Genomic DNA, 25,657 nt, shown 5'->3' with positions numbered 1-25,657 from the left:
ATGGGTGACTTTAATTTACAGTTCTCTTACCATTGAGTTTTCTAGTAGGTTTACATGTAGATACTCCGGTTAGGTCAGCCACCAACTGCTTTATTAGACATCAGTCCTAGTGAGTTAAACCTTGTGAGCCGACATGGCAATTCATCTACCAGAATCAGCTAAGTGCCTTTACAGTTTGCCCAGATTTCCTTGCAAGGATGGTGTGGTGGTGCATAGCGGGCAATACAGAGTGAGAGGTAGAAAAATGTGCCACTCCACAAAATCTCTCAATCTCGATCTCTCTCAGAACCAGGAAGTCCCCCTAGTATGTGACCCAATTGCAGGAATGGGGGGGGTCAGGAAGAGGGGGATGATGGCTGTTGACATGACAACTTTGGATGAAATGCAGGCTGAGGACTTTGGAGATTCTTCTGGGGTGGTTGAGGCTCATTTACAGTGGGCGTGGGGTCCCGGGTAGTGAGAGAGCAGGGTTTGGGATACATTTCCCAGTTTCAAATACAACAGGGTAAGCAGCTGTCTGATGGACTTTCAGTCTTTTCTGATTAAATGTTATCACTAATGTGGCCTCTGTAGTGGGTGGAAGAAGTGGGGCCTGACAGGATAATGTTGTGTTCAGAGACTGCCACTCTCCTGGTTGTACTGAGCGAATGGAAGTCTAGGGCACATCCAAATATTTGTTAATCGAGCTACTGATGGCACTTTATGGGGTGGGGCAGAAATGGTGTGTAAGGTGTGTTTTCTGTGAGTCCCAGCCCATGTAGGGGTTAGGGGGAAATGAAGCAGCAGATAAGGAAGCTAAGGCAGCTCTGAAGAGGGAGAAGGTAGATGTGGTGGTCCCGTTAGGGAGGTGCATCATAGCAGAGGGGATGACTCAGAAGTGGCAACGTGAGTGGGAGAGAAAGGAGAACGGAGGATTGTTTTTCTCTATCCAGAACTCTGTGAGGAAGGTCAGTAGGTACCTGGGGAGAGAAAGGAGAACGGAGGATTGTTTTTCTCTATCCAGAACTCTGTGAGGAAGGTCAGTAGGTACCTGGGGAGAGAAAGGAGAACGGAGGATTGTTTTTCTCTATCCAGAACTCTGTGAGGAAGGTCAGTAGGTACCTGGGGAGAGAAAGGAAATGGGGTTCCTGTTAACACGGCTGAGGTTAGGTCATTGTGGATTGGGAGGTGGGTTAGCTTTAGTAGGGAAACATACAGATGGGAAGTGTTAGAACTGTTGGGAGGAGGAGTCTGTACAGCATGTCCTGCTATAATGCAGGTGGTATAAAGAGAATAGGAGGGAATTGTACTGTGAGCTGGCTACAATTTCACTAGAAACTCTCTTGGGTTCAATATGACCGGCAGTGCGAAATAGCTTGACAGCTTTTGGCTTTTCTCTATACCACTGGCCTGCACTTACTGGTGTGAGGCTGGAATATGAGATATATAAATGTATAATACCTACGCCAACCTGTAAAAGGCAGTAATGCATCGGAAAGTTACAAGAAGAAGAAGACAAGAAGTACCTCCTACAAACTTTCTCAAGTCTCTGAGTTCTGTCTGTGTGAACAACAACAGTCCAAATTGCACAACAGAGAGTTCTGCTGGACCAGGACCAGTTCTGTTGTTCTGTCTGTCTGGATCAACCGAATGATCCGGTTACTATTCACTGTGGACACAGTTACTGTAGGAGCTGTATTCAAGGCTGCTGGGATCAGGATGATGACAATTGCACACAGTCCCCATTGCACACAGACCTTCACTCCAAGGCCTGCTCTGAGGAAAAATAACATTTTGGCTGAGGTGGTGGAAAAACTGAAGAAGACAGGACTCCAGGCTGCTCCTGCTCTGTACGATGATGGACCTGGAGATGTGGCATGTGATTTCTGCACTGGGACCTGAAAGCAGAAAGCCCTCATGTCCTGTCTGGTATGTCTGGTGACTGCTGTGAGACTCACCCCCAGCCTCACTATGATAATTCTGGACTAAATAAACACAATCTGGTCATAGCCACCGCACATCTACAGGAGAAGATCTTCTCTCGTCATAACAAACTGCTGGATATTTACTGCCGTACCGATCAGCAGTGGGTTTGTTATATTTCTACAATAGATGAACATAAAGGCCATGATGCAGTGTCAGCTGCAACAGAGAGGACTAAGAAAAGGGTAAGGTGACTTTGAACATGGCACAGTCAAAGGATGCCACCTTTCCGACCAAACAGTTTGGCAAATTTCTGTAAGGCAAAAAACTGTAAGTGCTGTTATTGTGAAGTGGAAACTTCTAGGAGCAACAACAAAGGCTCATCCGCAAAGTGGTAGGCCACACAATCTCACAGAACAGGACCGCTGTAGTGTGTAAATATTGTATGTCCTTGGTTGCAACACTCACTACCGAGTTCCAAATTGCTTCTGGAAGCAATGTCAGCACAATAACTGTTCGTCAGGAGCTTCATGAAATGGGTTTCCATGGCCGAGCAGCCGCACACAAGCCTAAGATCACCATGTGCAATGCCAAACGTTGGCTGGAGTGGTGTAAAGCTCGCCGCCATTGGACTCTGGAGCAGTGGAAACGTGTTCTCTGGAGTGATGAATCACGCTTCATCATCTGGCAGTCCAATAGACTAATCTGGGTTTGCCAGATGCTAGGAGAACTCTACCTGCCCCAATCCATAGTGCCAACTAAAAAGTTTGGTGGAGGAGGAATAATGGTCTGGGGCTGTTTTTCATGGTTCGGGCTAGGCCTCTTAGTTCCAGTGGATGGATATCTTAACGCTACAGCATAAAATGACATTCTAGACAATTCTGTGCTTCCAACTTTGTGGCCACAGTTTGGGGAAGGCCCTTGGCTGTTTCAGCATGACAATGCTCCCTTGCACAAAGCGGTCCATACAGAAATGGTTTGTCAAGATCGGTGTGGAAGAACTTGAATGGCCTGCACAGATCTCTGACCTCAATCCCACCGAACACCTTTAGGATGAATTGGAACACCGACTGCGAGCCAGGCCTAATCACCCAACATCAGTGCCTGACCTCACTAATTGTCACGTTCTGACCTTAGTTATTTTGTTATGTCTTTGTTTTAGTGTGGTCAGGGCGTGAGTTGAGTGGGTTGTCTATGTTCTTTTTTCTATGATTTGGGATTTATGTGTTTGGCCTAGTATGGTTCTCAATTAGAGGCAGCTGTCAATCGTTGTCCCTGATTGAAAACCATACTTAGGTAGCCTGGTTTCACTTTTGAGTGGTGGGTGCTTATTTTCCGTGTCTGTGTGTTCCACACGGTTTGGTTATTTCACGTGTCGTTTGTTTTGTTTCAGTGTTCGATTGTTTTAATAAAGAGAATGAACACGTACCACGCTGCGCATTGGTCCTCCGATCCTTACTACTCTTCCTTGGAGGAGGAGGAGGAAGACAGCCGTTACACTAATGCTCTTGTGGCTGAATTAAACCAAGTCCCCGCAGCATTGTTCCAACATCTAGTGGAAAGCCTTCCCAGAAGAGTGGAAGCTATTGTAGCAGCAAAGGAGAGACCAACTCCATATGAATGCCCATGATTTTAAAATACGATGGTTGACGAGCAGGTGTCCACATACTTTTGGTCATGTAGTATAGTTATTCACATGAAATAAATTGAGGTCCAAATATGAAAATATGATCATAAACCAGGAGTATATTGATTCATCTAGATTCTTAGAATATCCCCATGCTCTAGTCAGACACCATAATCCTATCCAAAAGTCAGTCTAAGCTCCCAGATAAATGCACTGTAAAAACAATAATAATTCAACTATTAACATAGATAATATAATTTTTTGAAGGGACTTCCATAACATTTGAATCCCTACGCTCTATGGGTCTTAAATCACTTTACTATACTATTGAGCAAATATCGTGACATCTCAATGATGGCTGCTGTCCACAGAGGTACCTGTACATGAGTCAGCAGAAGGTCCAGCAGAGAGTCCAGGAGAGAGTGAATGTGCTGAAGGAACTCCAACAGGCTGTGAAATCTCTCAAGGTGAGTATTATTGATCAGAGGAGACAATTCCACTTCTCTCCTCCAGTCAGCCGATGAGAGAGGCCCCTCTCCAATCCTACTGAGCCCCAATGTGGGGAACAGGGTCATATTGGCCCCCAGTTAACAGTGGTCTTGTCTTCTCTCTCTCTGTCCTAACAGCGCTCTGCACAGGCAGCAGTGGAGGACAGTGAGAGGATATTTATTGATCTGATCCACTCCATTGAAAGAAGGTGCTTTGAGGTGAAGGAGCTGATCAGAGTCCAAGAGAAGGCTCAAGTGAGTCAAGCTGAAGGACTCATGGGGCAACTGGAGCAGGAGATAGCTGAGGAAGAGAAGCACTGAGCTGGAGCAGCTCTCAAACACAGAGGATCACATCCATTTCCTCCTGGTTGATACAGGTGATATGGAAAGAATAGAATAGATACTTTACTGTCCATTCTGTGAGAAACTCTCTCAAGGGCAATGGCAGGAGACCAGCAGCTGCCAGATTGACAGTTTTTTTCTCCCTCTCGAGTTATCAGTCTCTCTCCAGCCCCAGTATATCTTCAGACTTACCCAGCATTGTTGTCCATCCTCTTTCACATTGAAGATGTGACTGAGGCTGTTGCTGAGCTGAAACATAAACTACAAGGATTCCTTAAAGGATATATCCTATAGAGGTAGGTTGAAAATAATACTAAAACAAATTGTGAAACACTTTAGACCAATGGGGTCTTATAGCCAGTGCTTTACGTGTGTGTAATATGATCATAACATTCTCTCTGTGAATGTGTTTGTGTGTCTGCAGTGAATACAGTGGAAGTTCTACTGCCTCCAAAGCCAAAGACCAGAGAACAGTTCTTATAATGTGAGTGTCTTTATCCTGAAGTAACTTCGTCTCTTTTTGTTGACACTCCTCATAAACCATAAGATAGAAATATATAGCCAAATACTAGTTAGACACAATATCTGGCTCTTGGTATCTGTAACGGCCGTTGTTGGTGGAAGAAGGTGAGGACCAAAGCGCAGCGTGGTGTGTGTTCATGATGTTAATATTTAATTAATCAAACTGAACGCTGAAATACAAAACAACAAAGTGAACGAACGAAACCGAAACAGTTCTGTCTGGTGCAGAATACAAACACTCAACAGAAAATAATCACCCACAACTCAAGGGTGAAAACAGGCTACCTAAGTATGGTTCTCAATCAGGGATGACGATTGACAGCTGCCTCTGATTGAGAACCATATCAGGCCAAACACAGAAATCCCAAATCATAGAAAAAAGAACATAGACTGCCCACCCCAACTCACGCCCTGACCATACTAAAACAAAGACAAAACAAAGGAACTAAGGTCAGAACGTGACAGTATCGCTCTGATTTGATCTATGCTCTGCTATAATCAAAGAAGGTAGTACCAGTATCTGACTTAACTTATTGTTCTAACTCCCCTCATTGGTCTCCGCTCTTTTTCTAGATTCATGTCAGCTCACATTGGACCCAAACACAGTACACACATACCTCGCTTTGTCTGAGGGGAACAGAAAGTTGACAAATACAGAATTAAACCAACTCCATCCTTTCCATCCAGACAGATTCACCAGCTTTTTCCAGGTTCTGTGCAGAGAGGGTCTGTCTGGAGGGTGTTACTGGAAGGTGGAGAGGAGTGAAGGGCAGGTTTATAGAGCCGTCTTATCTAAAGACATCATCAGAATAGCAGGTGATGACATTAAATTCGGAAACAATGACAAATCCTGGATCCTTATATTACTCTAGTGGTAGTTATAGTTTCAGACACAATAATGTTGTGACTAAAGTATCAGGCCCTCAGTTCTCCAGAGTAGGAGTGTACCTGGATCACAAGGTAGGTATTTTTTTATTATTATTATTAAACCTTTATTTAACCAGGAAGGGCTCACTGAGATTTAAAATCTCTTTTTCAAGAGCGTCCTGGCCAAGATAGGCAGCACCAAAGTCATTACAAAAATGACAGACAAACAACATGAAAAACTACAAGTAATCTAGTAAAAACCATAGAATTCACAAGAGTATAACAAAATCAAAAACACCAAATCAAAAACATTGACAGGTCAGGGAATCAGTCTCAAGATCATTCATCAGTGATTTAAAAATACCAATCGAGACAAGTTCTTCCAGTTTAAAAGTATTTTGTAAGGCGTTCCAAGACTATGGCGCAGAGTACATAAAAGCGCTTTTACCAAATTCAGCTCGGACATGTGGAGCAGTTAGCAGGATAATGTCCAGCGAACGAAGAGAGTACCCACCACATTTCTGAACAATAAAAAAGTATACCAGTGACTGAGCCTACGAGTGACTAGAGAAGGTCAGCCAACCCTGTCCTACTCTGTCCTTCTACCGTGTCTCTGAAACAATGACCCTCTTCCACAGAGTAAATAAAAAAACAAAAATGTACATAAGAGGTTTAAAAAGGGTTACATTCACATGAAAACAGAAAAAATGTAGTGTAGTGTATGTAGTATAGCATGCTGTAAGTCCTTGCCTATGATGTCATCCTCAGTGTCAAGCTCTTTGCAGGATAGTGGGATCCGGGCTAAGGCAGACAGTTTAGCTATGAAGGCCTCTTCTGCCTCCTGATGGAGCAAACACAAAAATGCATTATGTAACTGTTGGTAAGGCTGGTAATTTACTGTTTTTTCATAAATGGTTTGTTAACCATTAGTAAACTATATATCATTCTTCAAATAAAATATTTGCCAACTCTTATGAACACTCTCTGCTTTCACATCTAAATGATCCTAATCAAGAACCACAATGTCATTCAGGTTGTATAGAGTGATTCTTACCTGACCTCCATGTTTTTTGCTGGGATAACTTCCTGCTCTCAAAGTTTCACACGCAACGCCCAGCTCCAAGTCATACTGTTACAACATCCTCTTCTTCTGCAGTTCAACTCTATATAAGGATTACTTGTCGTGTGCAATGAAAAAGAGTGAGCCTTTCTCTGTATAATATATTCACAGCATCAGACCTGGATTGAAGTAATATTTGTTTTATTTAGCTTTTTTATGTGAACTTTAGCTGCACTTGATTGAGGTTGCCTGGCTGCAATGTAACCAATGGGAATACTCCAAAAAGTGCAAACCCTGCCCACCCCAGGCAGGCTCAATCAAACACTCAAGAGTATTTAACAAATACTCTTTGAATCCAGGTCTGTACATACAGTATTTAATCAGCACATGCTTAAAATGTAGCCAACTTGTGTTTGTTTGTTGGCATGCCAACACATAAGAGAGAATACGAAGGAATAAAATATGTTAACAGCAATTGATTAGTAGAGAAACAGTACCTCTGGTGAAACTCAGTGGACATGGGCTTTCTCCCCCAGTTGACCAGCTCCTTCAGCAGTGCCTTGTTAATCTGAGAGCTGTTCTCTCGTCGTTCCCAACCCTCTGTGACAGTGACAGCCGTATTACTTTATGCCAAAATTCAATAAATGTTGAGTTACGCATACAGTAGCCTTTTCTCAATTGCATACTCCTTGCTTCCTCTCTCCTCCTCTCCTTCTCAAAACCGAATGTAAGATACGGTCAGAGGGGAGGGACCTCTGGCTTTTCATCCATTGAGTTTTTAGAAGGCAACAAGGAGAAAGGACGCAAGGATTATGCAATTGAGAAAAGGCCATAGTATCTCTAGTTAGGATTTAGCCCTTACGGACAGTGCGCTTATTCTGTCTGCATGAAACGCCCCCATTCAACTCAAATAGAGTAGAGTAGAATTAAGCAATAAGATCCAACGGGGTGTGGTATACAGTGCATTCGGAAAGTATTCAGACACCTTGACCACATTTTGTTACATTACAGCCTTAGTCTAAAATGGATTTTAAAAAATCTACACATAATACCCCATAATGACAAAGCGAAAACAAGTTTTTAGAAATGTTTGCACATATATTTAAAAAAATAAAAACAGAAATACCTTATTTACATAAGCATTCAGACCCTTTGCTATGAGACTTTGAAATTGAGCTCAGGAACATCCGGTTTCCACTGATCATCCTTGAGATGCTTCAACAACTTGGAGTCCACCTGTGGTAAAATCAACTGATTGGACATGATTTGGAAAGGCACACACCTGTCTATATAAGGTCCCACAGTTGACAGTGCATGTCAGAGCAAAAACCAAGCCATGAGGTCGAAGGAATTGTCCGTAGAGCTCTGAGACAGGTTTGTGTCAAGGCACAGATCTGGGGAAGGGTACCAAAAAATGCCTGCATCATTGAAGGTCTCCAAAAACACAGTGGCCTCCATCATTCTTAAATGGAAGAAGTTTGCAACCACCAATACTTTTCCTAGAGCTGGCCTCCCTGGCCAAACTGAGCGGTTGGGGGAGAAGGGGTTTTGTCAGGGAGGTGACCAAGAACCCGATGGTCACTCTGACAGAGCTCCATAGTTTCTCTGTGGAGATGGGAGAACCTTTCAGAAGGACAACCATCTCTGCAGCACTCCACCAATCAGGCCAGACAGGCGACACTCCTCAGTAAAAGGCACCTAAAGTCACTCAGACCTTGAGAAACAAGATTCTCTGGTCTGATGAAACCAATATTGACCTCTTTGGCCTGAATGCCAAGTGTCACGTCTGGAGGAAATCTGGCACAATTCCTACGGTGAAGTATGGTGGTGGCAGCATCATGATGTGGGGATGTTTTTCAGTGGCATAGACTGGGAGACTAGTCAGGAGCAAGGCAAAGATGAATGGAGCAAAGTACAGAGAGATCGTTGATGAAAATCTGCTCCAGAGTGACCTCAGACTGGGGCGAAAGTTCACCTTTCAACCGGACAACGAACCTAAGCCCACAGCCAAGACAACGCAGGAGTGGCTTTGGGACAAGTCTTTGAATGTCCTTGAGTGGCTCAGGCAGAGCCTGGACTTGAACCCGATCAAACATCCCTGGAGAGACCTGAAAATAGCTGTGCAGGGACACTCCCCATCCAACCTGACAGAGCTTGAGAGGATCTGCAGAGAAGATTGGGAGAAACTCCCCAAATACAGCAGTCATGCCCAAGAAGACTCAAGGCTGTAATCGCTGCCAAAGGTGCTTCAACCAAGTACTGGGTTAAGGGTCAGAATACTTATGTAAATATATTATTATTATTTTTTTATTTATACATTTGCAAAAAATTCAAAATAACTGTTTTTGCTTTGTCATTATGGGGTATTGTGTGTAGCCAGCCCTTAGCCGTGGTATATTTGCCATATACCACAAACCCCCGAAGTGCATTATTGCTCTTATAAACTGGTTGCCAACGTAATTAGAGCAGTAAAAATACATGTTTTGACATTCCAGTGGTATACGGTCTGACATACCATGGCAATCAGCGAATCAGCATTCAGGGCTCGAACCACCCAGTTTATAATATAATCTAGATCTCATCTTTGCCCCTGTTAGAGTCCTGCTGCTGAAGGCCCTTGGTGATGTCTTTGATCTGAGACTAGTAGCTGGTGACCAGAGCACTAAGCGAATCCCTGGTCACATATACACTCCGAGGCTACCACCGTCAGCTGGCTCTACACATACACAAAGCATAAATAATGAGAATAGATCACATATCCCATCTATGCCAAATGGTTGGTTATTAAAACACATATCGACCTAGGTCCCTCATTTCTATTTGGTTTTGGTCATTCAACTTTAATCCAAAATGATCACATGGGCTGTAGTTTTCCCATGTCTGGCCTAGGGGGTAGGGACTAGGGCAGCATTTCCCAAACTCGGCCCTGGGACCCTAAGGGGTGTGCATTTTGTTTTTTGCCCTAATACAACACAGCTGATTCAAATAATTAAGTAAATTAATCTATCAAATGTATTTTATAAAGCCCTTTTTACATCAGCAGATGTCACAAAGTGCTTCTACAAAAATCCAGCGAGAAAACCCAGCACATCATCATCTCATCATCAAACTTTGATTATTTGAATCGGTTGTGTAGTGCTAGGGCAAAAACCAAAACATGCACACCTTGGGGTCCCCAGGACCGAGTTTAGGGAACAGTGGCCGAGGGGTTATTTCTGGATGAGGCCAAAGGATCTGGTACCTTCCTGCTGTGGTCAGGTTGGGGCGGGGACCTGGGAGAGGCCTGATCCATCTGCTGCCAGAGGCCCTGGCTGAGGGCGTGTCCCACCAGCAGCTGGGCGTTGGCCTGCAGGAGCTCCGCCCCATCTCCAATTTCCTGCTGGAAACTGTGGCCAATCAACTGCGTCTCCAGTCCCAGGTGCGTCTTGGCGATTCTGGCACTGAGATCCTGTTGGAGGGAGAGATGGAGACATAGGGAGGTGGGTGACAGACCACAGTGACAAGGTGACAGGGACATCTTGACAGTCTCAAACAGAGCCATAGTTGGACGGAGTATAGCGAACATTAGAAACATCTTCCTAATACTGAGTTGCACCCCCCCTTTTGCCCTCAGAAGAGACTCAGTTTGTCAGGGCATGGTGTCTACAAGGTGTCGAAAGCATTCCAGTAGGATGCTGGTCCATGGTAACGCCAATGGTTCGCACAGTTGTGTCTAGTTGGCTGGATGTCCTTTGGGTGTTGGACCATTCTTGATACACACAGGAAACTGTTGAGCGTGAAAAACCGAGCAGTGTTGCAGTTCTTGACACAAATTGGTGCGCCTGGCACCTACTACCATACCCTGTTCAAAAGCACTTAAATATTTTGTCTTGCCCATTCACCCTCTGAACGGCACACATACACAATCCATGTTTCAATTGTCTCAAGGCTTAAAAACCCTTATTTAACCTGTCTCCTTCCCTTCATTTACACTGATTGAAGTCGATTTAACAAGTGATATCAATATAGAGTCATAGCTTTCACCTAGATTCACCTGGGCAGTCTATGTCATGGAAAGAGCAGGTGTTCTTAATGTTTTGTATACTCAGTGAATGCCTCTAAAGCAGTTTGTCAATTAATTCCTTGGGGGGGATCTTAGAGTGTCCACTAACACACCTGATTCAACTAATCAAGGGCTAGGCAATTAGACATGTTTGCGCTGGGATGGAACAGAAATGTGCACCCCCTGGGAATGGCTTGAGAAACTCTGGACAAAACGTCTTCATCTCCGTATTGTTGTAAGAAATAAACAGAAAAAAAATGTGAACGCAAGATGGAACAAATTCAACAATTTTACTAAGTTACAGTTCATATAAGGAAATCAGTCAATTTAAATAAATGCATTAGGCCCTAATCTATGGATATCACATGACTAGGCAGGGGCGCAGCCATGGGTGGGCCTGTGGAGCCAACTCACTGGGGAGCCAGGCCCAGCCAATCAGTATGTTTTTAATACAGACAGAAATACTCCTCAGTTTCATCAGCTGGCGGGGTGGCTGGTCTCAGACGATCCCGCAGGTGAAGAAGCCAGATGTGGATGTCCTGGGATGGTGTGGTTACAAGTGGTCTGTGTGTTGAGGATGGTTGGACAACCTGCCAAATTCTCTAAAACAACGTTGGAGGCGGCTTACTGTAGGGAAATAAAGAATCAATTCTCTGGCAACAGCTCAGGTGGACATTCCTACAGTCAGCATGCCAATTGCACATTCCCTCAAAACTTGAGACATCTGTGGCACTGTGTTGTGTAACAAAACTGCACATTATAGAGTTGCCATTTTATTGTCCCTAGCACCTGTGTAATGATCATGCTGTTTAATCAGCTTCTTGATATGCCACACCTGTCAGGTGGATGGATTATCTTGACAAAGGAGAAATACTCACTAAAAGGGATGTAGACAAATTTGTGCAGACAATTTGAGAGAAATAGGCGTATGGAAAATGGGACCAACAATATACATTTTTGTTTATATTTTTGTTCAGTATAGTTTATTATTGTTGTAAATGGAAGAGGAAGTGTTACTGGACCTGATGCTGAGCTTTCGTCTTGGTTGGGCTGACTGTTGCCTGGGTCTGGTCCACTAGAGCCAGCAGGGACCTGAAGTCACTCTGAGACAGCACCTTGAGCTTGGACAGCCTCATCTCCTTCAGGATCCTCAGGCAGAAGTGCCTGGCCAAAAAGTGCCTCTGCACCACAGCCAGCAGTAGTTACTGTTTCTTCTCGATCAACATCCCATCGTGGCTGGGATAGAATAGAACAGAACAAAATAGAACAGAATAGTGATAGGTCAATATGTCCAAATGCATATGTTGTCATTGATTTCAAAGACACTGAATCATATTATGTACATTAAACACATTGTATTAAATCTATTAAGTTGTCAATAATGAATATTCTATTATATATTTTGGCACACCTGCCAGGCAAAAGCATGGATTGATGTGGCTCCCTGGTTCACCTGTGGGCTCCTGAGTGGTGCAGTGGTCTAAGGCACTGCATCTCAGTTTCAAACTACAGTCCCTGGTTCAAATCCAGGCTGTATCACATCTGGCTGTGATTGGGTGGCGCAAGGTTGGCCCAGCGTCGCCAGGGTAGACTGTCATTATAAATAATAATTTGTTCTCAACTGACTTGTCTAGTTATGTTAGTTATAATAAATTCAGCGCGTACCTCTGTCTTACCACCATGCCTCTGAGGAATGCTGTTCATCTAGGTGTCTGAGGCAGACCAGGGCCACCTCCTCACACCATACCTACATTGGGTCAAACAGAAATACAGTATTAAAACCAGGGGCGTAGTCATTAGGGCACAACGTAGCAAAACTTTTTATTATGGAAAGCAAAAACAAGTGGTTCTTATTGGTCCAGGTATTCTCTCCCTGTTTCATTCCGTTTTCTTCAGTTTGGTACCTAATGAATACGACCCATGATGAGATAAACCTGGGGCCTCAGTTCAGTGGACTGTAATGTTACAGAACGTCCAGATAGAAATGTATTGAGCAGAAAGGATGTCTGTCAGGTCAAATAAGAAATCGAGTCAGCTCTATTCATTACATTTCTAGGTCTGGAAGAATTCCTACCTGTCCATCTTGTTCCAGCTGAGCCCGTAGGCCCTCCAGTTGCCGTTTGGCATTGGCCTCTGCAGCCAGGTCACCATCTTGATCCAACCATAGCCTCTGATCCTGGTCTGGCATGATGCCTCTGGAGATACAAAAGCATGGGTGATATACCATGAGAAATAAGAAAGACCAGTGCTACAAGGCGAATGCTGACTGCTTGGGGCAATTGGCTAGGATATATCAATTGACAAAAACCAGGGGATTCCTCAACCTCTTTGACAAGGTAGAATGAAGATAACAGTACAAAACACATACAATAGGTTAAAAAGTTGGGTGGTGTCATGTAATAATCTTCCCAGCGCGAAATAGTTCCCAATCGTTCTGATTGTGTTGTGACTGTGACGTCATGTTGTCATATTGTGACTTTAGGTGGGTGCTACACGAAATACACTATATATACAAAAGTATGTGCACATCCCTTCAAATTAGTGGATTTGGCTATTTCACAGTTGTATAAAATCGAGCACACAGCCAGCCATGTGTCATGACTGTCCTGTAAGGATCCAAATAGGTCAGATCAGCTTAGCAACAAATCATTTCCAACAGAACCTCTCTCACCCACAGAGAGGGGATAAGGGAACTGGTGGGAGTTGACAGCTCACACCCTGTTGTAAATCAAGGACAGAACATTCACATATCTCCCTCTCCAATGATCACCACAGGAATGTGCCTTTGTTTCACAGACACTTTTCCTACCAAAACTCTAACACTTTCTAAAACAAATACTGGAAAATATATTTCTAACGTAGAACATGGGGAATGGTCAGAGGCGACCTAAAGAATAATAATGTCATTTCGGTTGTTATTTTGTGATGTCATAAAAATTTTTATAAAGGATATACTGTAACTTGAAAAGTACACACACTATATGTGTAAAGTGTCCTTCCGATGCGTTGTGCATGAAATATGATGAGTGTTTTTGTTAAGAGAGGGATGTGATTTTAGAAACTATAAGAGGAAATTGTTTCTATAACTTTGTTCAAGTAAGTATTCACCGCCCCCTTGAGTGAGGTCAGAGAGTGTGTCAGCCTGACAGAACCGCCCTTTCGAATGAATTGTATAAAAAAAGTGGGTTAAGAATGAACATATCAGACTAGAAAGACGTGGAGCTGCAGCTCACATCCAAAGTGGTTCGAACTCTGAATCTCAACACGAGGTAGAGACGATAAAGTCACCTCCTGGAGAATCACTGGTACTGCTGATTAGCTGTCCTAACTAAAGTATCTAGAGAAGCAAATTTAAGTGGGACCATTCTACTACTCTTCTCAAATCACCTTAGTATGCTATTCTCATCACCCCGCTGATAACCATTGACACGGCTGGCTAGCCTATCTTCAAATAAGCATCTTATTTGGAAGTAGAGAATGGAAGTAGAATAAACTCTGTCACCGGATACCGGACGACAGCAGAGGCTGAACTCCATTTCCAAGGCGGCCTGGTCCGACAGGTATACACGAAGAACCAAGGCATTTACATGTAAATGCATTCATGATTTCTTACTTCAAACGGACGGTGGTTCGTGTACAAAGTATATGATTACTGTGAGAGTAGTTTCTAAACGTACCAAAGTATTATGTCTCTGTCCGTCTCTGCCCTCCTCTTTTGTAACAAGCCACCAAATTGTGTCAGTCCGCTAGTGACCTGTTTCTAATTTATTAAGTGTATGTTTATCCTGTGTTACCATTTAGTTAGCTAGTAAATAAATAATTAAACCAATTTGTGTAGTACTTTTGCAGATACAGGAGGTTACGTCTGTTCAGAATGATGATATGATACAAGGTTATGATTAATAAGTTGACTGTTTATGAATGATAAGACATTTAGAGATTAATTTGGGAGATTGTAACTCTTTAAAGAACTACTCTCTTGGTGCCCCAAATTCTAATGAGTCAATTGTTACATAATTAATTTAATCAGGTAACAATTAAAAATAGTTAGTTGATTAGATAAATAACAGATTAATGAAAGTAAAGTCACGACACATGCAATCTCCATAGACAAACATTGTCAGTAGAATGACCTTCCTGAAGAGCTCAGTGACTTTCAACGTGGCACCATCATAGGATGCCTCCTTTCCAACAAGTCAGATCAACAAATTTCTGCTCTGCTAGAGCTGCCCCAGTCAACTGTAAGTGCTGTTACTGTAAAGTGGAAATGTCTAAGAGCAACAGCGCTCAGCCGCAATGTGGTAGGCCACACAAGCTCACAGAATAGGACTGCTGAAGTGCATAAAAACCATCTGTCCTCGGTTGCAACACTCACTACCGAGTTCCAAACTGCCCCTGGAAGCAACGACAGCACAATAACTGTTAGTTGGGAGCATCATGAAATGGGTTTCCATGGCCGAACAGCTGCACACAAGCCTAAGATCACAATGCGCAATGTCAAGCTTTGGCTGGTGTTATGTAAAGCTCACCGCAATTGGACTCTGGAGCAGTGGAAACGCATATTCTGGAGTGATGAATCAAGCTTCACGATCTGGCAGTCCGAAGGACAAATCTTTAGTCTGCCGGATGCCGTTAGAACGCTACCTGCCCCAATCCATAGTGCCAACTATAAAGTTGGGTGGAGGAGGAATAATGGTCTGGGGCTATTTTACATGGTTCGGGCTAGGCCCCTTAGTTCCAGTGAAGGGAAATTTTAATGCTACAGCATCTAGACAATTCTGTGCTTCTAACTTTGGGGAAGGTCCTTTCCTATTTCAGCATGACAATGCCCTGTGCACAAAGCAAGGTCCATACAGAAATGGTTTGTCAAGATCGGTGTGGAAGAACTTGACTGGCCTGCACAGAGCTATGACCTCAACCCCATCAAACAAGTTTGGGATGAATTGGAACACCGACTGCGAGCCAGGGCTAATCGCCAAAATCAGTGCCCGACCTCACAAATGCGTTTGTGGCTGAATGGAAGTAAGTCCCCACAGTAATGTTCCTACATATAGTGGAAAGCCTTCCCAAAAGAGTAGAGGCTGTTATAGCAGCAAAGGGGTGATTAACTCCATATTAATGCCCATGATATTGGAAGGAGATGTTCAACTGAGCAGGTGTCCCCATACTTTTGATCATGTAGTGTACCATTAATGACAAACTACCCTCCAAAGACCCCAGACTGCCACTCTACCACCCTGATGCAGCTCCAAGTCACTGCTCTGCTTCTTTTGTTTCAGAATATTTTTTAAATTTAACCAGGCAAGTCAGTTAAGAACAAATTCTTATTTACAATGACAGCCTAGGAACAGTGGGTTAACTGCCTTGTTCAGGGGCAGAACAGATTTTTACCTTGTCAGCTCAGGGATTCGATCTAGCAACGTTTACGGTTACTGGCCCAACACTCTAACCACTAGGCTACCTGCTCTTGATACAACTGGAGAGGAAAATTTAACTGTTAAACCTGGAGCATGCAGCTATCAGGAGCAATTAACAATGTAATGTAATGAGATGGATAACTGTTATAGACTTACACAGAGGTGGCACTCATCCAAAGTAGACTTTAAAGTGAAGTGATTGAATAGATCAATGTGAGCAGTAGTTTACTACTACTATTGTTGTGGCACTGGACATATGACAGGGAACGAATGAGCCTACTAAAAGAGAGATATTGACCTTCACAAATTTCTGTAGGTCACTGTGAGTCTGTGCAGAATCCAAGACACGGCTTCTCTCCTTCGCTTGAGTCCTCAAGAACTTCTTCTTCTTGGAGTCGATCTTCTTGCACTTTTCATACTGAAGTTCCTTTGGTTTTATCCTGCATTCTGCAACATGTAGTTTTGATCACAAGTTGCTGATTCGGCACAGAATATGACCAGTTTAACACATTTCACTTCATTCTTCTGTGTATCATTATGCACTTACCATTTATAGTCTAGTAGTACATTTCATTACTACAAATGTACTCATGATGGGGCTGCAGGTAGCCTAGTGGTTGGATGCATTGGGCCAATGACTGGAAGGTTGAAGGATCGAATCCCCGAGCTAACAAGGTAAAAATCTGCCGTTCGACCCCTGAGCAAGGCACTGTTTCCTGGGCACCGTAGATGTCGATTAAGGCTGCCCCCGCACCTCTCTGATTCAGAGAGTTAAATGTGGAAGACACATTCAGTTGGACAACTGACTAGATATCCCCCTTTCCCTATGTCAAGACTGTATTACTATACAATTATATTTTATTTTGGTTTGCATTGGTGCTCTCAAAGACTAATCACTTGAGACTTCCATACATTTATTTGATTCAATCTTGTTAGCAATGGAGAAGAGGCCGTAAAATGGGATATTTTAAGACACCAGTTCATTTAAGATGAGGAACTAGGCCACATAATACTGAAAGATTGCCACCATATTCCTCAGGAGGGACGTCCAGCAGGGTATTACAGAATTACACAACTTCCCAGTGGGCATAACTGCTTGCAAAGACGTCATTATGATACTATGTTCCAAATTCTACCCTCTGGGTACTGATTTCACATGAACTAGAATGCTAATCTACTACACAATATTTGACCTGATATTGAATTCAAGGAGGTCACTCTTTTGTTAAAAACACACACCAGTTTCTTTGCTTCACCGGTTGGCTATTTGAAGTTGGTGGCCCGCGAGAACAATAATGTGTCAGGAATCCCCCGGTTAGCAGTGCACAAACAGATTAACGAAAAATGTGTGCGTGTGTGTGTGAGTGTGCATGCTCCTGCGAGTATGCATCTGTGTCTGCGTCATGAGTCACCTTCACTGCAGTACTGGAGCCCATCAGTCAGGGCAGCTTGCAGCTCGGCCAGGGTCTTATCCATGGTGGCGAAGGTCAGGTGTCCGTCACTGGTCAGCTGCTCCAGGCCCCGGGCCACTAGGCCCTGTCTGGGGGATGCCTCCCACCGGAGCAGGGCCTGCTTGGCCCGCAGCACACCCTTCAGCTGCTCCCAACCTCAGCAGCTTCTCCTGTGTCCTCTGGGAGAGCCGGTGGGAAGAGAGATATGGATCTAGAAACAAGCCTTACCGCCTTGGCATTGCTTTTGTTTTTGCAAAGTCTTTGGGGTCTAGTTCGGGTTACAGTATAAGCACTTTGTGACAACTGCTGATATAAAAAGGACTTTATGAATACATTTGATCAAATTTAAATTCACTTGTGTAGCTAGATCTGAGAAGCCCATAAAACTGGATACGTGTATGCCATACCTAGAGCGAGTCAAACAAACAGTATTAAAACAGGGATGTATTCATTAAGGCACACCGTAGCAAAACATTTTATAATGGAAAGCAAAAACAAGTGGTTCTTATTGAACAAGTCCAGGTTATCTCTCCCTGTTTCTGTCCATTTTCTTCAGTTTGGTACCTAATGAATACGACCCATGATGAGTGAAACCTGGGGCCTGTTCAGAAGACTTTACAGACGTTACAGAACGTCCAGATAGAAATGTATTGAGTAGAGATGATGTCTCTCCCTTATTTTGACTCATTCTTACAGTTTCTCACCTTCATGTCTGCGGCATGAGTCTCAGTCAACTGGTTTTCCACCAATAGGAGACAGTGGATGAGGGTGTGGATAACATCCTGGGCCTCATTTCTGGGGAGAATACTGGACCTGCCCAGCAGTCTCTGGCAGAAGGCCTCCACCTGTTTGCTAAAGCCCTTTGTCTGTGGAGCGACACGTACAGTACTTACAGTTTCCCACCAAACTTTAAGATCTTTTTCGAAAAAAAAATCCCACAAACTTCAAGATGTATTTTTTAAAGTTTCCCCATAAACTTAATTCCCCCCATTTAAATCGCGTCTTACTTGTCTGAGCAAATAATATGGTTCAGACTTGGCGGTTCAATTTGTATAATGTGAATTACATACTATGCGGGTTGAAAGGTTTGATTGTGCTAGTCTACTACGTAGACAATGTTTTATACGTTTTCATGTCTTCATTTAACACACCGTGTAAGCATTCACAGTGCAGGCTGGAAAAAGTATGTGAACCCTTGGATTTATGTGAACCCTCCTTTGGCAGCAAGAACCTCAACCAAATGTTTTCTGTAGTTGCAGATTAGACCTGCACAACGATCGGGAGGAATTTTGGACCATTCCTCTTTACAAAACTGTTTCAGTTCAGCAATATTCTTGGGATGTCTGGTGTGAACTGCTCTCTTGAGGTCATGCCACAGCATCTCAATCAGGTTGAGGTCCGGACTCTGACTGGGCCACTACAGAAGGTGTATTTTCTACTGTTGAAGCCATTCTGTTGCTTCACCCAACTTCCGTTGAGCTTAAATTGGCAGACAGCCTAACATTCTCCTGCAAAATGTCTTGGAGAACTTGAGAATTCATTTTTCTGTCAATTATAGCAAGCTGTCCAGGCCCTGAGGCTGCTTAAACCATGATGCTGCCTCCACCATACTTCACAGTTAGGATGAGGTTTTGATGTTGGTGTGCTGTGCTGTGCATTTTCTTCTCCACACATAGTGTTGGGTGTTCCTTCCAAACAACTCAACTGCAGTTTAATCTGTCCACATAATATTTAGCCAGTAGTGCTGTAGAACATCCAGGTGCACTTCAGATGTGCAGAAAGGTTTTTTTGGACAGCAGTGGCTTCTTCCGTGGTGTCCTCCTATAAACATTCTCCTTGTTTAGTATTTTACGTATCGTAGACTCGTCAACAGAGATGTTAGCACATTCCTGAGATTTATGTAAGTCTTTAGCTGACACTCTAGGATTCTTATTAACCTCAATGAGCATTCTGCGCTGTTCTCTTGCAGTCATCTTTGCAGGAGGGCCACTCCTAGGGAGAGTAGCAACAGTGCTGAACTTTCTCAATTTATAGACAAATTGTCTTACCGTGGACTGATGAACATCAAGGCTTTTAGAGATACTTTTGTAACAATATCCAGCTTTACGCAAGTAAACAAGTCAGTTACTGCTGCTCTTGAATTATTTGTTATTCTTATCTCTTACTTTTTTAGGTATTTTCTTAAAACTGCATTGTTGGTTAAGGGCTTGTAAGTAAGCATTTCACTGTAAGGTCTACTACACCTGTTGTATTCGGCACGTGACAAATACATTTTTATTTGATTTGACATTACATAGCAAGTATTATTGATAGAAATGGACAAAAAAGCTTATATCATGTCTTATAATGCTATATGGGGATATAATAGGCACTATAAGAGAATTCATAACAGATTATGAATATTTGGCTTAGTTTAGTAAAAACAGTAGGATAAATACACATGTAGGTAGAGTCCATTCTCGCTTTTTTTCTCCTTTTCTTTTAAGAGCTTTGTCACAACAGACCAGTCAGTCAATGCATCATGAACAGTTAGCATTATAAATAGTTTGCTAGTGTGTGATGAAATAAAGAGGTCACCCACCACACATTTCTCCTTCAGGACCTGTGAACAGTGTTGCTGCATGTTCCTGCAGAGCCAGACAGTATAGGCTGATCCTGCACTCAAATCTACAATGATAACAGCTACACTAGAAACAGCTTGTATTTACAGTAGAACGCATTAAAGGTACTCAGAAACATGACATCATCATGCACAGCTAGAACTTTGATGATCCAGTCCAAGGGATAGTTTATCTACATTAAAGTGAGGATTGTCTATACACTCTTATACACCCCATGGGAGAAACCTTTGAGTAACCCTTTTGGGTTCCATGTAGAAACCTTTCAACAGAGGGATATACATGGAACCCAAAAAGGTTCTCCCATGTGGATAGGCAAATAACCTTTTTGGATCCCTTTTTTCTAAGAGTGAAGACTGATTTCATGGTAAGAAAAAACACATCTTAATTTGTAATTTCTCTGAATTATCCATTTAACTGAATATCTATCCCACATCAGCTCACCCTGTCTGAGAGACTGTGTGGGGGTATTGGGCCACCCGGGTGAAACTCTCGTTCTGGACGCTCTTGGGGACCAGCGAGGAGATGAACTGGCTGCTGTCATCATCGTCCTGGCCATGGCTCAGTGACCCCGCTAGAGTCAGATGAGGACAATGCGCTAAGGGCTGTCGTTGGGAATTTACATTAAAGGGACAGTTCGCATCAATGTCAAAGTTTGCCAGATGTATTCAGTCCTATTTAATGTGGTCTTAAAATGGAAAATTCAGCCATAGACTGCTTTCAAGGAAAGGGAAATAAAATAGGTATTTGTGCTGAACTATCCCTTGAGCCCCATCCCATGGTCTTGGAATGAAGGCAAAATTACCTTCCAATTAGGGTTACAATCTGGATAGATTTGGTTAGAACCTTTTATAGCTTCTGTGGTATGAAGTCTGTAATATAAACAGATATCCCCGAGTGGCATAGCGGTCTAAGGCACTGCATCTCAGTGCTAGAGGCCTCACTACAGATCCTGGTTTGATCCCAAGCTGTATCACAACCAGCCAGGTTCGGGAGTCCCATAGGGAGGTGCACAATTGGCCTAGCGTTGTCAGGGTAGGTCGTCATTATAAAATAAGAATTTATTCTTTACTGACTTGCCTAGTTAAATAAAGGTTAAATAAAGGATCTTACTCTATATTTCTTGTTGATAGGGTACACCAACTTTGCCTGTGATGCAAAAGCAGTCACATTGCTGTTCAAGCGTGGCTTCTTCTTTTCCTGATAAATTAATAAACACAGTGAATTGTTATGGAAAGTCAATGAAAGCCAAATCAGCTTTTATTTACACATACTGTATGTTATGGTTTAGTTTTTCAAACAACAAACACTTGTTCTCATTTGAAGCTGACGTTTATCTCAATCTCTTCTTGCTGACACAGTCACTTTGGTTGTTCTCCCTATCCATGCCATCTCCCTCAAACAGTCTTCTGGCATCATAGCCCTGGTGGAAAGGAAGACAGTTCAACTATCAGTGCATAGATTACATGAATATGGAAAGGGGGATACCTAGTCAGTTGATCAACTGAATGTATTCAACTGAAATGTGTCTTCCACATTAAACCCAACCCCTCTGTATCTGAGAGGTGCGGAGGGCTGCCTCAATCGACATCCACGTCTTTGGCGCCCAGGGAACGGTGGGTAGCATTTCGCTACACCCGCTATAACATCTGCTAAACATGCGTATGTGACCAATACAATTAGATTTGAATTGCCTTGTTCAGGGGCAGAACGATAGATTTTTATCGAGGTGTATTCAAAAGGACTACTCCTGACTTTAAGTTGTTAAAACCTGTTTGGGAAAGGCGTGCCGCTAGTGGGACACCTCGACAACATCTGGTGAAATTGCAGAGCGCCAAATTCAAACTAAATTATTATAAATATTTAACATTCATAAAATCCCAAGTGTAATACATTAAAATAAAGCTTAACTTCTTGTTAATCCAGCTGCTGTGTCAGATTTCACAAAGGCTTTACGGCGAAAGCAAACCATGCGATAATCTGAGGACAGCGCCCCGCATACAAACACATGAAAAACATATTTCAACCAGGCAGGTGCGATACGAAAGTCAGAAATAGCGATATAAAACATGCCTTACCTTTGATGATCTTCTTCTGTTGGCACTCCAAAAGGTCCCAGTTACATCACAAATGGTCCTTTTGTTCGATAATGTCCTTCTTTATATCCATTAAAACTCAGTTTAGCTGGCGCGCTTCAGTCAATAATCCACCCAGTTTCCCTCCATCAAAATGCATACAAAACGAATCCCAAATGTTACTAATAAACTTTAGGTAACCTAATATGCAAATAAACAACAAAATTCAAGAAGGAGAATTGTTATTTTCTTTGCCTGAGAAAAATACCAAAGAACACGCTCTCCTCCATGCGCTTGGAAACACTACAGCCAAAATGGAAGCCACCAAGAAAAAGTACATTTATTTTCCAAAAACCAGCCTGAAACTCTTTCCAAAGACTGTTGACATCTAGTGGAAACCCTAGGAACTGCAATCTGGGAGGACTTGGCCTTATAATTAAAGTGCTATAATAAAAGTGTCCTCGGGTTTCGCCTGCCATATCAGGTCTGTTATACTCACATACATTATTTTCTCTAGAGTGTTTTCTATCCAAATCTACCAATTATATGCATATCCAAGTGTAACAGTATAAATTTAGACCGTCCCCTCGCCCATACCCGGGCACGAACCAGGGACCCTCTGCACACATCAACAACAGTCACCCACGAAGCATCGTTACCCATCGCTCCACAAAAGCCACGGCCCTTGCAGAGCAAGGGGAACCACTACTTCAAGGTCTCAGAGCAAGTGACGTCACCGATTGAAACACTATTTAGCGCGCACCACCGCTAACTAGCTAGCCGTTTCACATCCGTTACACTAGCATATTCTGGGCCTGAGTAACAGGCAGTTTACTTTGGGCACGCTTTTCATCCGGACGTCAAAATACTGCCCCCTACCCAAAGTTAAACAGTTACAACGCATTGGTTTAAATAGTGCTAATATTACATTGATGTTTGCCAAATAGTGTGCTCATATGACTGTACTGTTAATGAATATTGCTGTTAGTAATTCTCAGTGCAGTATTTGACCATTTCAACCAACATGCTATGACACAAACTAATAATAATCACCTTTACAAACTTATTGTCGAGTTAGAAGCATAGGCTTTAGGTTAAACACATACAGAAGGGCTGCTGCTATGATTCCAGAAAACCCCTGCATACATATCCTGTAAATATATGCAGAGATTCGGCAAACTGAACCAAGACGTCATTGGAGCATTCAGTAATCATATCCTGGTCATTCATTTTTTGATAATTCCCTGGTGCAATGGAAGAAAATAGCCGAAAAACACACGCATTTCTCCAGAAAAAGATTTTAGGCTATGTCTGAAAGAATGAATCAGGACAACAACTCAAACTGATCATGGATAAACATCGCACAGCATTGCGCTACAGAAAACAACCCTAAAAGTTACTTCTAAAACCTTTTTATGGTAGAGAAAGTAATAACTTGAGGTATGACACAGCAAATAACAAAACAACAATATACTAAGGCACCAAGGTTACAAAGTACTTTTTTTTTAGATTAACAGAGTCGATGTTTCACAGATGGCGTATTCAACCAATTATTGAACAGATTTGACGATACGCACGTTAGGGTGGAGCTTGTCATTTTCTTCATAGTTTTGGGGAAGTCTTCAAGCAAGTTTGGATGACCAACTTCCATGATCAGGGTTTTTACAGTGGACAAACTGTTTAGCCTACTATTTTTTGTCTATTTTCCTTGACATATTTGTTTTATATAATATAGCACAATGTCGTGTTATCAGAGAACAATTACAATGTTGACGTTGTATGTGCAACTTTCAGTCACAGTAGCAGGAGGATGAAAGATGTAATGGATTTCAGAAGTAGTGAAAGTTTTAGGACACAAACGAATTCTTCAGGTACATTTCTTCATGGAAGTCACTGTATTCTCTATTTTCAACTAGAATATAGGCATATATTTCGGATGCAACGTCTACAACACCTCCCCTTTAATTTGTCTGGGTTCTACAATGTAACCCATCATGAAACTCCATGCCATTCACACAAGCTTACAAACAATTACAATGGCAAAGTCACAATAATCACAAGAATGGCTTCAGATCAAAGTCTACGTTGAGACCGAAGGGAGCAAGAGTCTTTAAGTTAAATAAGTATTTTGTGACTTTGCCATTGTAATTTTTTGTAGCTTGTGTAGTCTAAAATGAATCTATGATCGTTTGCTATCCATGTGTTTTTTGTATGCTGTTCTTTGTATGCCATTTTAATATTTCAGAATTAATCAATGATATTAGGCCACTCTTGGCCGTGATTAGACACCTGTGTGTCTTTTGACACTATATAAACGACTCATCCCGCAGTGTTTGTGATTATACCCTGAGGATATTACATTTTTGCATCTGAGCTCCTAGAGGGTGCGGCTCTCCTTTATTTTCAGAGTGATGCACAGCCATCAGCGTTTGGACTCACATTTCACAAATTTGCCCAGGTAAATCCTTTTGACTGTGTAACGGACAGGCTTCCTTTGCTTATTGCTTGTTACTGTTCATGTAGACCGGCTTTGTGGTAGTCTATACGTGTGCCCACGCGACATTTGTAGTCAAAGTGGAAGACTTCACAGCTATCATATCATGTCCTCAACACTATATATATTTTTCTCTCGCTCTCTCATGTCCTCATATTTCCCATTGCACTATTATCTATATGATCCTTTGGGACACAGGTGGAGGCGGGGACTGATTTCCCCCATCTGACGTTCTTCCTGCTCACCCACAACATTCGGCCTCCAGGGGGCACCAACCTGTCTAAACTGGCCATCAGGGACTTCGTATCTGAGATAGCACCCTTTCAGAGTGGGGGAGATGGTGGTGAAAGGCTTCCAGACCTTCACCATCGACTCACTTCCAGATATACAGTACCAGTCAAAAGTTTGGATACTCATACAAGGGTTTTCTTAATTCTTTTTTTTACAATTTTCTACATTGTAGAATAATATTGAAGACATCAAAACTATGGAATCATGTAGTAACCAAAGTGTTAAACAAATCTAAATCTATTTTATATTTGAGATTCTTCAAATACCCACCCTATGCTTTGATGACAGTTTTGCCCACTCTTGTCATTCTCTCAATCAGCTTCAATATTACTCACTGGTCACCATGGCAACACCCACTCGTAGTACGCGCTCCAGCAGGTATATTTTACTGGTCATCCCCAAAGCCAACACCTCCTTTGGCCACGTTTCCTTCTAGTTCTCTGCTGCCAATGACTGGAAAG

The 25,657-nt window shown here is 42.6% G+C and overlaps 2 pseudogenes; one reads left to right on the top strand and one right to left on the bottom strand.

Annotated features, from left to right (window-relative positions):
- The first annotated feature begins 866 nt into the window (after positions 1 to 866).
- LOC139412675 (tripartite motif-containing protein 16-like) lies at positions 867 to 6,538 on the top strand (annotated as a pseudogene).
- Positions 6,539 to 6,563: 25 nt separating this feature from the next.
- LOC139412674 (evC complex member EVC-like) lies at positions 6,564 to 25,274 on the bottom strand (annotated as a pseudogene).
- Positions 25,275 to 25,657: the final 383 nt, after the last annotated feature.

Source organism: Oncorhynchus clarkii, chromosome 7, assembly GCF_045791955.1.
Source record: "Oncorhynchus clarkii lewisi isolate Uvic-CL-2024 chromosome 7, UVic_Ocla_1.0, whole genome shotgun sequence".
Classification (NCBI taxonomy): Eukaryota; Metazoa; Chordata; class Actinopteri; order Salmoniformes; family Salmonidae; genus Oncorhynchus; species Oncorhynchus clarkii.
The sequence above is the reverse complement of the archived record's forward strand: the minus strand, read 5'-3'. Positions and strand labels throughout refer to the sequence as shown.